This window comes from Gavia stellata, chromosome 30, assembly GCF_030936135.1.
Source record: "Gavia stellata isolate bGavSte3 chromosome 30, bGavSte3.hap2, whole genome shotgun sequence".
Taxonomy (NCBI): domain Eukaryota; kingdom Metazoa; phylum Chordata; class Aves; order Gaviiformes; family Gaviidae; genus Gavia; species Gavia stellata.
The window spans coordinates 4,862,604-4,869,380 of NC_082623.1; positions in this window are offsets into that span (position 1 = coordinate 4,862,604).

Genomic DNA, 6,777 nt, shown 5'->3' on the forward strand with positions numbered 1-6,777 from the left:
AAGAATGCAATTATTTCCCAAAGCAGCGAAAACAAAAGCTCTTGCCCAGCTCTGGCATGTGTGAGGACACACCGTATTGATTGAAGAAGGAGATAGCTACAGCATTACTCATCCCTGCGCTCAGGCCTGGATTTTCCCACCGCTTCCAACAGCTCAGGGCAGCCTGGCAGGGCGAGGCAGAGCAGGGACTCATCTGCGAGGGATGGTTTAATCCAGCACCAGTCCCTCTCTGCAGGCTTTGTGTCCCTGAGCACAGGGCCGGCACAGGACGGAGCGGTGCAATGGCCCAGCACCCGCTCTCAGCGTATCACGACCATGCCATGATGAGACCCAGGCAGAAGTCGCAGTCCCCTGGCTGGTTTTGCAATTTGGGTATCAGAGGACTGAGATTATAAAATGACCTGTTGAGGACATTCACCCTGCAGAGTAGCTGTAACAACAGGCACCAGCATCCAGGTCGTGGAGACAACCGTGCACCAAACTCCTGCTCATCCGTGGCTGTGATCTGCCTTGGTGCTGGAAGGCTGCATATTAAATACCATTTTGATACAGTTAAGACACGGAGGTATCTTGTACTGCCAGTGTCCCTGATTTTTATTGCCAGTGGCCGTGCAGCACCTCCGTTCCTCACAAGATGTCAGGGATGAACAGCTTCTTGCAGCTTCAGATTGGTCCTGCATCCTTTCCACCTTCAAACCTCCCCCCCAGCTGAACACACCGTAACCCATGGGCAAATCTCGCTCCCCGTTTTAAAATTAGTCATCTCCCACCAGCGTCTCTGAAGAAGATACTGCGCTGAAGCAGAGTTGCAATAATGAATTATTTAGTGTGCGGTAACAGGAGCTGGGTTTCAATCTGCAAGTGGCCAGCAGGACCCATAGGGAAGATAAACAAGGCGTAGATGAGATTAACTAAACTGCTGTAATTTCAATGTCAAAGTAAACAGATAGGATCCTGTTCGGGCACAGCCCAGCGATTGCAGAAGAGTTGAAGGGGGAAGGTACAAACCTACCTTATTGCAATAAACAAAGCAATTTCACTTGACTAAGATGAAAGTGTCTGCGTCTCTGGACACTGCAAGCCCGCAGAGTAATGCTATCGACAGCTGTGGGATCGCTCGTGGTTTAACCCACCGGTCCAAGAAAGCACTTGAGCAGGCATTTAACTTTAAGCACATGTTTAATACTCCCGTCGATTTATAAGGATGCTTTCCAGAGGCTCTCCCTGTGATGAAAGGAAGCGGAGCCTTGGGTAGCTTCTCTTTCTGTTTCTACCAGATAAATTCTTTTCTGCAATTTTCTGTGTTGTCGCTGATACGTAGGCTTAGGTATGCTTTTGTTCTAGACCGGCTCAGGAAGCCTATTTTAATGGAAATGTCAAGGGACACAGATCTAAGTCCACTGGAATCCACTGATAAGGATCCTCCATTGTAGCAGTATTGCTACTGCTTTCTCCGCAGTGGGGAAATCCACGAAAATTCCCCCTGCCTCCCCCAGCTGCAGCCTCAGAAATCCTAACCAGGGTTTCTCCGGCGGCAGCCCTTTGTACCACAGGCCCCAGTGCATGTCCGCTAAAACCAACATGAAAGTCAACAAGGAATTTGGCTCCATGTCAGGCAAACCTGCTCAAAGCTAGTCTAAATCAACTTGATGCTTTGTCATAACGGAAGCTCTATTTACTTGCAGACTCCTAACTTTTTATTTATTTATTTATTTCTGATTTTTAAATAAATGCTACAGCATTACCTCAGTGCTAAAAACATCCACGTCCTGGTCAAAACCTACAGCTCTGCCATCAGACTCGGTGGCAACAGGCTCTGTTCCCCTCTGCTTGTGGACTGGTAAAGGAACAAACTTTCCCCAGAAGACCACTTACAGCAGTGAGCCCTCCGAGAGGGAAAGGAAGCACTCTGCTAGGCATTAAAATGCCAAAGACAACAAAAAGTTTCATGATCACCTCTCTTTAGTGGTCTTCCAAGCTGGCAGCATTCCTCACCTGCTGCTGGGTAGTACTCAGGCAGGTGTGAAACCCATTCCTCCTCTGAAAACACTGAGGAAACTGGTTTTGCTCTGATGCTCCCAATTGGGTGCCCCATTCATCAGCAGAAGAAGGGAAACACATTAGCACCAACAGGAGCCTTTTGAAAAGTAATTTATGGCCTATCACATCTAATGATTACAGCAGAGGCCACCTCTACACCCCGCTTCCACCGCAGCTGTGGATTACACCAGCCTGCAGCCACCGACCATCCATCCATCCATCCATCCATCCATCCATCCATCCACCCACCCACCCACCCATCCATCCACCCATCCATCCGCTCAGGACATCCATCTGCTCTGGGTAAAGCCCAGCTCATTTTTTCCAGCTTGCTAACTACTCGGTGGGCAGATTTTGTGCCCAGGCTAGTCATTTGTAAGGATCATTTTGCAAAACCCCGTTAGCCTGATAATGTTCGCACCATGGTGTTCGTGGACCCAGGTCCTGCCATCCCTCCTTATCGCTACCAGTGTAGGCAGAGGCATGGTGGGGAGAGCAGAAGAGAGCTCCCTGCCGCATGGAGCTACGGAGATAAGGGATGTGCCATAGCCAAGGATGGGCTGCAACCGGAGAAAGCAGAAATATTGCCTCATTCAGCTGGACAGAGTAGAAAAAAGCATCGCTCTTCGAGCGGCTCCGCATGTAGAAACATGAGCGGTGAAGCGTGCCAAGACGACAAAAAGAGCAAAGCAAAACCGTAATTAGGAGTGACCCGCTTTGTGCGCAGCGTGCGGGCACGGCCCCGCCGGGGTGCAGCCCGCGGGGAAGGAGAGGCTCCCGGGTTGGTGTCCTGCTCACTCTGCGGCTGAAGCAACCGCAGAAGGTCCCAGGATCTCATCTCCCTGCTGCTGGTACGGAGCGAGCCACGCCGGGTCAGTGACACACACCTCCTTTAGTCGCTAGATTTACGAGCTTTTTAGTCCAAACTGCAATGAACCCAGGAACCAGCTGCTTCCAAGTAGGAACTTATCTTCTTTGGATTTTTAATCGTCGTGTTACCAGGTGATAACATGATCTTTGTTCTTATACGGTATTTACCTTAGAAATTGCTACAGATACGAGAGACGTGCCGTGATCTGAATTACACTTCAATCTAAAAGTTTATTGAATAAAAGGCAAAACGGCAACCCCCGTCCAACTCAAGCCCTGTACTTCAACCACTACAATATATATTAACCCCTATGGCTGAAGCTCCCACTTACAACCAGCAAACCCCAGACAAGCGGGGACAAGGGCTGAGTGGGGCCGGGCACAATTTCCTCCTACACTGGTGAGTCTGGAGCGATTCTCCAGGCTTCTCCTCTCGCGTACATGCCAATGGCTCGCTCTAACACACAGTTAATGGGAGTTTGGTGCACACACCAGCAATCACAAGTTACCCACACCAAGGAGAGAAAATATTATGTATATAATAAATAAAATACATTCTTTTATATATTATTCATCTATTACACCATCTCATACCGGGTTCCCCTACCACAGACTGTACAGATCGATCCACCCAGGATACCCTGCCATACGCTCCCAGGCGCTGGAAGGTCACGGCGGGGAGGGTTACAGCCTGCAGCAGCACGTGGGGCTGCAAAAATGCTGAGGCATTTATAAAAAAAATAAGCAAACTCTCAAAAAAAAGCTGGAGCCTTTATTTTCAGGGCAGGAAGCGTCTGTATTTCAGGGTAGTGACTCGATATCCGTTACAGCGCCGGCGGATGCTGACGAAGTCTGTTGGCAGCGAGAGCGGCTGGGGCTGGCTCGGCTGCGATTTGTCGGCTGGTGTCCCTGCAGGGTTGGGGACCTAACGGGGCCAGGGCAGCACATATAGCCGTGGCAAAACGGGGACGGCAGTGACAGAGGGGTCCCAGTGTTTCCCAGTGCCACTGCAGCTCTGGCAGCACGGAGGAGCTCTATTCCCAGCTATCTAGACAAAGAGAAATTCATCACTGAAGCTGTACGACAGTGTTCACACAAAACTGCGCCGGGTCCCCTTTTGGGTAAGGGTTGGCTGACTGACACCCAAAGGGCAGCACCGACCCCAAAAAGCATCTTCCCCCCACGGCCAGGACCAGCCGAGCAGAGCGGGGCGTTGCCACGTGTGTTACGGGCCCACGGCAAGGAAGAGGAGTCATTTCTGCTCCACAACCAGATCCGTTAGAGGCTGTTCTAAGGAAGTTTTCTATTTATGTAAAGTCTGCTCGGGGACAATGAAAAGTGATGCTTTTTGGCAGGAGGGCCAGCACAGCAATCGGCAACAGAACCACTCAGCGCTGCTGTGTCAGAGCAGCCACCGGCGCTGGTGCTGGAAAGCCTGGCTTCCAGTAAACGAACTTCGAGTATCGGGAGTTCAGGCGAGGACACGGCCGCAGCCAGCTCCGGGATCTGTTGAGCCCCATTAGGTAGCTGGAAAACTACGAGAGCTCAGCTGGGTTTCAGATAAAGGCGCACGGAGAACAGGCTGCGGCTGCCGAGGAGGTTGGTGGGCGCGGGGCTCCTGTGAAGCCTGGGGGCTGGCTGGGGCAGAAGGAGCCCGGAGCTGTTTGCAGCTCCCCAGAGACAGGAGGAACTGACTGACAGATCTACTGAAGATCAGTAAGAAAGAATGCCACAATGCACCATTCAAAGCACTCGGTGTACTGAAATGTGATCCCGTTTCAGTGCGAGTCTCTGTGAGAGCTAACACATACATTAAAAAAAATAGAAATACTGCAGATAATTGCCAATCCATTCTCGAGATTGCTGCCAGCAATTCTTCAAGGCAGGTCAAATTTATTACATATTTTGGAAAGAAAGCTGGGTTGAAACCCAGTTATTTTGTATTTGTTTGCTTTATTTCAAAAAGATTCCCTTTGCACCACCATCCACAGGGGTTACAGCAATTTAAAGGCCAGGTTCAGCAAAGGTGCTTTGCATCAACAGGTTTTCCCCTATGCTGAGGTCTAAGCACGTCCCTTAAATACACTGCGGAATTGGCATCTAAATTGGTTTTCCATATCAGACAGACACCAATAATCCTCACGATGCGAGACGAGGGGGACAGTTCATAATTCCCTGCCCCTCGCACCACAGTTTGTTTTCAGTTGGCCAACCCTGCCCAACGTCCCAGGGCAGCAGCAGCCAGCTGAGGCCACAACTTCCCTTCTGTGTGAGCCGGAACGAGCCCAGCCATGGCAGGAGCTCCTCTGGAACGGGGCAGGGAGGAACAACACAACCCAGGATGGTGGGGCAGGACCTGGTGCGTGTCTGTCACCCACTGAGCTGAGGCAATATGTGAATTCATGCAAATACCTCCCTGAGATCTCCTGAAGCAGCTCTGTCACAGCTGTGGCTCAGACAGCAGTGCCTGCTGGAGATCACAGCAGCTGACAGGTATGTGTTCTCGTAACACCGGACAAACCCAGCCGTGGGCGCAGCCCGTGGGGTGAGCCTGCAAGCTGCAGGCTCCTCGACCTGCTCACCGCGGTGGCAATTTTGTTGGCTCACGTCCCCCAGGAGCACAGCACAGCTGCAGCCTTTACACTGGGGACGTACACGCAGCCTGCGTGCTATCATACATGAACCTCATCCCACAGACACGCGTGCTTATTTACACATGCACTGGCAGTGCAGCGTGTCTGCCCACGCCGAGGTGTACGTCCATCTACACTAACCCACGCGACTTTCCCCTCTGTGCACCTGTATGTGCACAGACACACTCCCCTCTTCTCCTCACAGCACAGGGTATCTCTGTGCCATGCCCAAGGCTGAACAGCCAAACCATTCCGGAGAAGAGAGGGGTTTGTCACCAGCCCTCACCCCGAGAAGCGGCCGTCTGCCCCACGCAGCCGCCAAAGCTCATCCACCACCGCTGGCAATTCCCATCAAAGGTCCCGTTCCACGGAGCTGGTTTGATCGAGCTCGACCTCCCGGCTGAGGCTTTACCTTGTCCCTCCAGGCACAATGAGCTCCATCACATACCAGTTTCAAAGATGGAAGCACTCAGCATCATCTGCTGAAAAGCATAGCCAACATGCTTCTGGGGAAAGAAACTCGGCAGCTACCTAAGCCGTAGAGATTCACTGCAGAGCTCAGGGAGCTGCAGCAGTGCGAGCAAGAGCAGGATTCAACTACACAGACATTTCCTTGACTGACACCATGCAGCAGCATTGAAGATTATCTGCTTGGAGGACCTGAGAGCAGAATTCAGCTCTGCCATAGCTACTGCAAGGTGTTTGCACTCAGAGGCGATGCCTGTTCATGGGAACAAAATGCTGGGGGAGATGCATAACATCCTTTCCACATCAAATTATTTGCTGGATCCTTACACTATTAGCCAGGATCCCTGCACAACCCAGAATGGCACTTTGGAACCAGCCTGCCATCCCAGCAGCATGGCCCATCACCGCCTGGGCTGCAGCAGGATGCCTGCCGGGAGGTGCTGGTCCAGCCTGGGCTCAGCCCATGGATGCCATCTGCCGTTCAGAGCACTGGGAGGAGAGTGGGAGCCCGTCCAGCACCGCTCAGCCCAAACACGCGCAGCACTGCTTAAAAACAAACAACCCTACGCACACAGTCGGGGTGCGTCTGATTCACCTCCCTGCTCCCCAGCCTTGGCTCCCGGTCACATCTCCATCACCTGGAGGGCAGGCACAGCCCTTTTGTTTCAAGCAAGAGCAGGTTATCATCTCCTGCAGCCTCCTCTTTCCCACGGCGACAGGAGCAACGCAGAGAACGGCAGGATTCAAGGTGCAGTTGTGAGACCCG